General features: G+C 50.7%; 1 pseudogene; it reads right to left on the bottom strand.

Moving 5' to 3' along the window:
• Positions 1-718: 718 nt before the first annotated feature.
• LOC142451846 (large ribosomal subunit protein eL32-like) lies at positions 719-3,823 on the bottom strand (annotated as a pseudogene).
• Between the last annotated feature and the right edge of the window lie 6,670 nt (positions 3,824-10,493).

The raw sequence follows: 10,493 nt of genomic DNA, 5'->3' as shown, positions 1-10,493 counted from the left end.
AGCTCCTCGTTTATCCCCCTCCATCCCTGTTCCCCCTCCCTCATGCACCCTTGATAATTTATAAATTATTATTATTTTGTCCTATCTTACACTGTCCGATGTCTCCCTTCTCCCACTTTTCTGTTGTCCATCCCCCAGGGAGGAGGTATATATGTAGATCCTTGTAATCGGTTCCCCCTTTCTACCTCACCTTTTCTCCACTCTCCTGATATCGCAACTCTCACCACTGGTCCTGAAGGGATCATCGCCCTAGATCCCCTGTGTTTACAGTTCCTATCTGTACCAGTGTCCATCCTCTGGTGAAGCTAGACTTACAAGGTAGAATTGGGATCATGATTTCGGTGGGGGGCGGGATAGGAAGCATTTAGGAACTACAGGAAAGTTGTAATTTTCATTATTGCTACATCGCACCTTGATTGGCTTGTCTCCTCCCCAAAACCCTTCTGTAAGGGGATGTCCAGTGGCCTATAAATGGGCTTTGAGGCTCCACTCCACACTCTCCCTCCTATTCATTATGGTAAGAATTTTTGTTCTGATGATGCCTGATACCTGATCCCTTCAACACCTTGTGATCACACCGGCTGGTGTGCCTTTTCCATGTGGGTTTTGTTGTTTCTGAGCTAGATGGCCGCTTGTTTACCTTCAAGTCTTTAAGACCCCAGACACTTTATCTTTTTTTTTTTTCATTTATGGTTTTATTTAGCACAAATAAAACTCGAAAATGGGCCATCTACTCATTTTCTTCGCGGCGCAGCCTGGCGTTGGGATTGGTGACTCTGATGGCCAGCTGGACTGCTCTTTCTACAATGGCTTTGCGATTCTTGGAGGAAACGTTGTGAGCAATCTCTGCACAATGCGACTTGTTGCACATCAGCAGCACTTCCAGCTCCTTGACGTTGTGGACCAGAAACTTGCGGAAGCCACTGGGCAGCATGTGCTTGGTTTTCTTGTTGCTCCATAACCAAGGTTGGGCATCAAGATCTGGCCCTTGAATCTTCTCCGAATCCTGTTGTCAATGCTTCTGGGCTTGCGCCAGTTGCGCTTAATCTTGACATAGCGGTCGGACTGGTGCCGGATGAACTTCTTGGTCCTCTTTTTTACAATTTTAGGCTTCACCAAGGGTCTGAGGGCAGCCATGATGCCGGTGGGAGATGGCTGCCTCCTCCATAGGCAGCGCAGAAGAAGAGCGACACTTTATCTTTTGATAGCAAGACACCATCAGCTTTCTTCGCCACATTTGCTTATGCACCCATCTGTCTTCAGCGATCATATCATGGAATTGGGATCATGATAGCGAGGGGAGGAAGCATTTAAACAATAGAGCAAAGTTGCATGTTTCATCGTTGCCATACTGCACCCTGACGTGCTCATCTCCTCCCTGCGACCCTTCTGTAAGGGGATGTTCAGTTGTCTACAGATGGGCTTTGGGTCTCCACTCTGCACTCCCCCTAATTCACAATGATTGGACTTTTTGTTCTTTGATACCTGATACCTGATCCCTTCGACACTTCGTGATCGCACAGGCTGGTGTGCTTCTTCCCTGTGGGCTTTGTTGCTTTTGAGCTAGATGGCCTCTTGTTATCTTCGAGCCTTTAAGACCTCAGCCACTATATCTTTTGATAGAGAAAATAAAACTTTTAACAAAATTGAAAAGAGAAATAACAATTCCACAATAATACACACCCCCTCAAATCAATGCTCACCCCTGGCTAACTTACAGGAGAGCTTTCAATGCACTACTATTGATGAAGTCCGGAGCAACTAGAAAGAAATTCAACCAAGATACAGAAAAATCTGAAAAACACACCAATGAACTTGATGTCGTAGCCATATACGGAGCAGCATGCCCAACAACCATATGCTAGACCACAAAGAGATGGATAGACAAGGCGGCTGCCACAATAGGGTCAAGCACAGGGACAATTGTGAGGATGGTTCAGGGCTGCACAGTGTTTGTGACGGCTGAGCATAGGGTTGCTATGGACTAGAGCCAACTGGATGGCACTCAACCGCCACCATCACCTCCACCACCCCCAACAAATCCACCACCACCACCACCTCCACCACCACCACCACCACCCCAACCACCATCACCACCACCACCCCACCTCCACCACCCCCAACAAATCCACCACCACCTCCACCACCCCCAACAAATCCACCACCACCACCACCTCCACCACCCCCAACAAATCCACCACCACCACCACCTCCACCACCACAACCACCACCACCACCACCACCACCACCGACACCACCTCCACCACCACCACCTCCACCACCATCACCACCACCTCCACCCCCCCAACAAATCCACCACCACCTCCATCACTACCTCCACCACCACCACCTCCACCACCACCACCTCCATCACCTCCACCACCACCTCCACCACCACCACCTCCACCACCACCACCTCCATCACCTCCACCACCACCAACACCACCACCACCACACAACATGCCTTCTTCTCCAGTGCCCAGGAAACATCCTACAGCACAGACCAGATGTTGAACCAGAAGGCAAGCCTCCATGAATTTTCAAAAATCCAAATACTATCAATCATCCTGTCAGACCGCAATGCTATAACATTAGAAGTAAACAATACAAGGATGGACAAGGGAAGGGAGATAAGATATATGGAAACTGAATGGCATCCTGTACTGAAGTTACTGATATTAAAATGTGAAATGAAAGAAATTGCTGGGCCAAATGAGAATCAAAACACAACATGTCAAAATGTGTGGGGCATGGCACGAGCAATGCTCCGAGAACACACCGCCACCTATGCACACGTCATGAAAGGGAACAAGGGCACAAAGTCAAAACCTGAACTCGTGTCTCCAACAATTACTAAAGGACAGCAAAAAAAAAGAGCTTCCTCTCATCAGAGGAAAGGAAAGAATAAAGGCTCTAGCTGAAAAAACCCGAAAACAAACAACAGCAAAACAATCAATAAGACTAGAAGTTGTTTCTTTAAAATGATTAATAAAATTTACAAGCCACTCCCAAATGTAGCAAAGGAGCAAAGTCCGCAGAGGAGGCTGGGAGTGGGGGAGAGACGAGGATCACCTCCCTGGGGAGGTAGCCTTTCCTAGTTCTTACTCCCGTGACTCCTGCTCTGGCCCACGGTCCTTCCTCAGGCTTAGGACCCCTTCTTCTAATCTGAGGTCTCTGCCCTAACGGCGATCTGCTGCCAGGGAGATGTGCAGACGTGGACGCAGATGTAACCCAGGTCTAGACAGGGAGCTTACTAGTCGATGCGCCAAAGCAGATTCACCTGTGACTCCACCTGTCTGTCTTCTCTCCTGGAACCAGGAAGCCAGTACTTCCTTGCTCCCCCCCCTCACCCCCAAGTGAGTTCCTTTGAAGCTTACCTTTAATTTTCCATGTCCTGATTCAAGGCAACTACCTTTGCGTGGGAAAACGACACATTCGGGAGCTCTGGGAGGTGGCTGTCAGAATTTTGAGTACCAAGGGTCGGCTAGAAAGGGAAGGGAGAGGTGCCCGGGTGAGTGTGGTGGAAGATCCCACAGACCTGGGCTGTGAGCATTTGAAAAGTGGGGTGAATCCAAATTCTTCATGTGGCCCCAGAGGGCTACGCGTTGACTTCCCTGCAAGGTGCCTCCCTGGGGAATCAGCGTCTAGGACAGAAGGTAAGAAAGCACTGAAAGGTATCTCAGAGGCAAGGAGAGGTGACAGGACTGGGACCCAGAGAGCATGGGGACAAGAGCAGGAGCGACTTATGGCTTCTCCCTTCTGTTGGTCAGATGGGAAGAACTCCCACAGCCCCTGTCCCACAGCAGAACAGCGTGAGGAACAGCGGCCCCTGGCGGTGTCCAAGAACTCCTGTGAAGGAATCCTGGTGGTGGAGCGGGCAACAAGCTGAGCAATAACCAAAGAGGCAGCAGTTTACAGGGAAGAAGAGGAGGGTTCCTATTCTCGTGAAGCCGTGGAAACCCTCAGAGGCGGTTCCCCTCTGCCCTCGATGCGACCTGTCAGTGAGTGGTTGAGGGAGTCAGCGAGCGGGAGGAGCGCCTCGCAGGGACGACAGGGGGCTGGGATCCCTAGCGCCCGTCTATCAGTTCGCTGGACTTGCCAGCGGTCACCTTGTGGGATAAGCACAGCACTGCAGCATAGCTTCAGGAAGATGAGCCCCTCAGGTTGGCAGGCATTCAATCAGAACACAGCTCTGCAGGAGGAGCCTCACCAGCGTCAAGTAGACCTTGAGGACCGTGATGAAATGAAGCCTTTCAGACCCTCCTCTGCTAACAGGGCACAGCTCAGAGTAAGACGCCACAACTACAAGCATCTGTCAGTCATCGGATCAAGTAGGAGTGAGGCAAAATCGGCCGCTGTCAAACATGACATGGAACGCTTGATGCTTGAGATCCGCGCGATAGCTGACCTGAAGTCACATGGCGCTGACCATTTTGACTCTGACAATCATATGCTCTGCTTCTCCAGGAATGGAAAATCAAAGAGGAAGACATAGCATTCATCACTTTAACACCAACCAACCAACACACACACACACACACACACACACACACACACACACACGCACATTTAGAGATCCTATGCTTAAATAAAAGATCGTTTAAAATCCATATATCCATCAGGACGGATAGTTACCATACCCATTGTTCAAATGGATGCACCAACTACAAATGCCAGAGATGAAGAAAGTGGTGTTTTCATAAAGAGCTACAGTCTGAAATGGATTGAGCATGAAATCAGCAGGCACTGATCAGTACTGGCAGTTGGAATATGGAAATTGAAAAGGAAGATGGATCAGCTGTGGGAAGCATGGCCTAGGTTAGAAGACGGACGCTGGGTTGCACATGATAGAATTCCATCAGACAAATCAATCATCCCTTGAAAGCACATTTCTCAACAGCACAATCAACAACTGCACAAGCACACCTTGCCAGACGGATTGCATAGGAATCAGGTTGATCACAGCTGTCGAAAGAGATGACGAGGAAATCCATTGTAATCTACCCAGACACCGCTAGGAGTTGACTATGCACCCGACACCCATTACTTACGGGGAATTTCTACATGAAGCTGAAGCAAATGAAAGCAAGTCCTTAAGAATCAAAATGTGACTTTGTGAGGATACCACCGGAGTGTAGACACCTTGCTAGGAGTTTTGCCCCATTGGCACCCTCGGAGCACTGTCTGGAGACCAGAGGAGCTGAGCATGGGGACCTCAACCACGTAACACGTAAACCACGAGCAAGGCCATTTAGCAGGGACGGAAGAAGGAAGACCAAAAAGGCTATCAGGAAAGGCTTTAACGTTGTTGGAAGTTCAAGTAGCTAAATCGAATGGTACAGTGACGAAGTACTGAGAAACGACTAGGAAGTCTACAGAAGATTTCAAATAGTCGTCCCAGAAAACAAGTCACCGCCATCGGCCTGATGCCAACTCGTGGCAGCCCTATAGGACAGCACAGAACTGCCCTGTGAGTTCCTCAGACAGGAACTCCTGAGAGGAGGAGAAAGCTGTGTCTCTCTCCCCACGATGTGAGTGGTGGTGTCCAACCCCTGACCTTGTGGTTCGTAGCCCAATGCACAACCAGTATGCTATCAGGGCTCCCCCGGAAGACCAGGCAAAGTGTTCTATTGAAACGTACACAAGCCTGGAGCTGGAAAACCCAGAGGGAAGAAGACGCTTGACATTTCTCAAGGTGAACACTGAAGTGAAAGTTGGCACAACTGCCTCTCGATCCATGTGGACATTCCCCTGGCGCACAATGAAGTTTTCGGGAATTCCCATTCTTCTCAAGGTTATCCACAGTTTATTATGATCCACACAGTCAAACGCCTTGGCACTACCAGAAAAGATGGATGAATATCATCCTGGTATTCTCCGCCTTCAGACTGACATCAGCATTGGTATCTCTTGTTTCACATCCTCTTCTGAATCCGGCCTCACCTTCTGGCAGCTCCCTGTCAATGCACTGCTGCAACTGTGGTTGGATGAACTTCAGCGGCACTTCCCTTGGATGAGATGTTAATGACACTGTGTTTATACTGTGAACATTCTGTTGGCTCACTTCTCTTTGGAATGGGTCCAAATCTGGACCTCTTCTGGTCGGTTGGCCAAGGAGCTGTCTTCCACGTTTCTTGGCACAGAGGAGCGGGTCCAGTGTTCCATGGGGTGGATATTCTCTGTTGGTTTTCTTCCAAGGCCTGGAGCCTGGTGCTTGGCTAGTATCTTCAACGCACATGGACTCTTCCTTCAGGACCATCGGTTCTTGATCATCCATCTTGTCTCTACGTGTTTGAAGGTTGACTGGTCTTTTGGGTACAGTGACTCTGTATTATGTCCATCTTTTTTTGATGCCTCCTGTAGAGTTCAATATTTTGTCCATAGAACATTTCAATATGGCTCCTCGAGGTTTGGATATTTGTCTTTCGCTCTTTCAACTGAAGCTGTGCTGAGTGCATTCTTCCTTTCAGGCTGTGTATCTCTGGGTCCTGGGACATTTTATTATTTACTTTGCCATCTCGAGCGGCTCGAGATTTTCTGTTTAACTCTTAGACTTGAGTACTCCAACCTGCCTTAACTGCTCTATGATTAAGAGGAAGTGGAAGAGACTCTTCTGACACCCACTTCCTTTTTTCCCTTCCCTGTTGTTTTAAGGATGTTTGGGTTTCTTCACCTCAGTTCTTGATGCCCTTCCTCAGGTCTTATGGCCGTCTGTCATTCGTTCGGTGCATCGTTCGGTGCATCAAAGCTGTTCTTGACATGGTCTCTAAAGTCAGGCGGGATAGAAAAAAAGGCTGTATTTTGGCACTTCTGGACATGTTTTCACGTTCTTCAGCTTCCCCTGGAACTTACAAGTGAGCAATTGATGGTTTGCTACCCAGGTGGCCGCTGGCCTGGTTTCAGTGGCTGATACTGGGCTTCTGCGCTGTCTCTGCTGGCAGGTGCAGTCCATTTGTGCGCCACGTGTTCCGAGGGGAGGAGTCCGCGTCGAAAGTGCAGAGTCACCTTCAGTTGTTGTTGCAAAGACACTTGCCGTGAAGAAGTCGTGGGTCTTGCACAATTCTCTCACGTGATCAGCACATTTGCCTCTCTCATGGAATCCAACTGCTGCTCTGGCCTCTTTGTTTCCATTTTCCCCATGGCAGTAGTCAATGGTTAGGAATCCATCTTGAGCGCATGTTTGATCCATTGCAGAAAGTGGGAAGTGACCCACTAGGTCAGAGGAAAGCCACCAAGGTAAGGTAGGCAGTGCCTTTGGGCTTCTGCAACGGTGGAAATGAGCCGAACAGACAGCCTAACGTTCTTCCTGTGCGGTGATCAGCCCATCACTCAGCCCCAGACCACTGTGCACGGGAAGTGGCAACACAAACCATGGCTTCTCCTTGAGACGGAAGGAAAGAAGGTGTAGCGACCAGGATGTCCAAGGAACAGAGAAAGGCTGTGTTACGTTGCTGCTTCTACGGCAGCAAATTACCCCCCACGTGTTGCTAAGACAGCCCCATTTAGTTTATCGTACGGCTTTGGGGGAAGAAGTCCAATAGGGCGGCCATCACCTCTTGAAACCTCTACGTCTTCACTCTATCGATTTTGCACTTGAAAATTAGAGGGATGAGTGGAGTCAGAGACCTGCATGTGGTAAGGGCTCAGATGGATGCCTGCTAGACCTCCAGGGAGTGCACACAGGCCAAGGTCATGTCTAGCCTTCTCCATTCAGGAAGCCTTTGGAGAGCTGGTGTCATAAGCAAAGCTTGGCGTGGATGCCTTCAGAAATGCAGACATGCTGGACTCTGAGTCCTGCATCGGGGCCTCTCTGCACAGGTGCGTACGCCTGTCCTCCAGCACTGGCTACTTCTGTTCCTTTCCAGTGTGCTCAGGGCGTGCATCCTAAGTGGACGCATAGGGGCCAGGATGCACCTTGTCCAGTGTGAGACAATTACCTGCTAGGAGTGTGTGTAGGGGGTGGGGTGGGGGGCTGTTTTCTATCAGTGTCTGGAAACAGCAACATCAGCCCAGAAACTTCATCTATGGATCACCATAGCATCACACGTGATTGTTCATGAGCAAAGAACAAGTTAGGCAAGTCTTTTCTGTCACACTGAGTCACTGCCAGGCTGTCAGGAGCCTTAACCCTAGACTTGGGGAGGTGTGGCACCGCCTACTCAGGACGGGGGTGAGTTCAATGCCACTATATATTAGACTCTCAAGACTTTGAGGAGCATCTTGAGAAGGGGAGAGAAGCGGTGAGCACAAAGAAACACAGAAGGCAGATTCTAGAACCGAAGACTATGGAGCGAGAAGGAGCCCTTCGACCCAGGTACTCACCCTTTTTGGCTGGACACTCTGCTCCTGGCCTCCTCAAAGCATCCCGAAAGAGAACCCACCTCCTTTCATTGAGGTCTTCAACTGGCTCCTGGGGGTCTCACACTCTCCTCTCCTTCCCTCGTGACCCTGTCCTAGTCCAGCCATGACCTCCCTGTGGGGCCGCATCAGTACCTCCCAGCCAATCCCTGGCTCCTGGGCTGGACTCTGCGAGGTCATCTTCCACGCTGCCACCTTCCTCCTCTGTTGTCCTGCTCTGACTTTGGCTTTGGACAGTCTTTGAGGCACAGGCTAAATGTTGAGTTGTATGATTTGTTTTTCCCATACGGACTGCCCCAGTGGCGGCACCGATGGACTCCCACTGAACAACCATTGTGAGGTTGCCACGGGCCAGGCGGTTTCTCCTTCTGTTGGGGTCGGGGCCAACGAACAGGAACATGGTAGCTTTACTCCCCCTGCCCCTCCTTCTCTTGGGTTGGGGGTTTGCAGCTAGAATGACAAGACCTGGATAAACACCTAAGTTGGCTCATCCTGTACGCATGAGGGTGAAGCTAGCTCAGAGTCCCAAGACGGTACCAGATCAACTGCCCTGGCTTCTGGGACAGAGCCCACATCAGGAGTCCCTTCCTGCCCCCGGATCCAGGAGGAAGGCCAGCCCGTGTTAGCTTCTCTCGGGTCTCTGTCCTGACTACACAAGCTGCATACAGTGTGTGAGGATGAGACTGGCCCAGTGTGACAGCTCAAAGGGACCCAGGAAGCTCTGGATGCAAGAATGGGTGGATGTCAGACACTCCTCCAAGCTGTGTGACCTCAAGCAAGTGACTTCCCCTCTCTCTGCTCAGCAGTGGGCTCCAAGGGCTGGCAGAGGATTCAAGGGATGAACACAGGTCACAGATCTTTGCCCGAGTTTTTGAAAACTCGCCTTGACCATACTGTCAAAAGGTTACCTTCCTCTCATGGGATTTTTCTCCAGATTCATCTGAGCAAGTCTATGTCGTGAGGCAGGGCACATGGAAAGTTTGCTGGCTTTTGGCTTTTGTCTAGGAAGCATTCGCCTTCCATTTGAGAAATGCTCCCACGTGACGTGTTGGTGGTCCAAGAATGGTTCCTCCTGAGGAGGGAAGATTGGATGCAGGCCTCCAACTTCCCTGGAGAGCCATCTCCAGCAGAGGGTGACAGGTCCCGGACCCCCTCCATCAAGTCACCTCCTTGGAAGAGCCATGCAGGCACTAAGACTCTGTGCAGGTGGTGTGTCTGTGGGTCTTTCAGGGAGGTGACCCGAAGATGCAGGGGGCAGTGCGTCACCCTGGGGAGGGGTGGCGATAGCCACCAGGTGCAAGGGAATGGAGGGATCACTGCTGGTCCTCAGCAGGGTGACTGTCCTCCAACCACACCACAGATCTGCACAGGGTGTGGTCACCCACCTGAAGGCCACCAGCAAAGAAAGCATGAGTCGCTGCAGCTGGTCCAGGAGGTGGGGCTTAGTGATGATGACCCCGGTCCCCAAGGATACTGATGAGCTCTGTGTACTTTCCTTTTTCTTCTTCCTGGCCGTGGCCTCCAGCTCGCTGATATCACCAAGGGACTTCCTATTTCAGTATGAAAACCTACAGTTTGCACATGGGCGAAAGATGACCTACCTGTGTTACTGTCTAGAGGAGAAAAATGGCGACACCCCCATGCTGCGACACATCAACGTCCTTCACAACGGGGTGGCAGGTAGGATGGAGAAGGCAGGTCACTGCGGTGCAGGTCTGTGTCTCTCTGACTGGTCTCCTTGAAGGCAGGCTCGACAGTGATCTATTGCTCCATTCCAGGTCCCTCCTCATCCATTGAGGAACAGATGGAGATTGCTGGATGGCCATGGCTGCCTTCCGGGGCAAGGAGATTGCTCTGGTGGCTGAGCAGGGCTTTTTGTCTGGTGTCTGGTGTCATCCAGCCTTCCACCCCTTCTCCCTCTCCCCCACCCTCAGGGAACCACGTGGAAATCCTGTTCCTGTCCTTCATGTGGGACTTCCTATCCTCCATCGATCAGTGTCTGCAGGAGGATAGAGAGTACCAGATCACCTGGTACATTTCCTGGAGTCCTTGTGCTGCGTGCGCCAGTGCAGTGGCCGCGTTTCTGAGAGAACACAGCAACGTCCACCTGCGACTCTTTGCAAGTCGCCTGTATT

This window comes from Tenrec ecaudatus, chromosome 6 (genome assembly GCF_050624435.1).
Source record: "Tenrec ecaudatus isolate mTenEca1 chromosome 6, mTenEca1.hap1, whole genome shotgun sequence".
Taxonomy (NCBI): domain Eukaryota; kingdom Metazoa; phylum Chordata; class Mammalia; order Afrosoricida; family Tenrecidae; genus Tenrec; species Tenrec ecaudatus.
The sequence above is the reverse complement of the archived record's forward strand: the minus strand, read 5'-3'. Positions and strand labels throughout refer to the sequence as shown.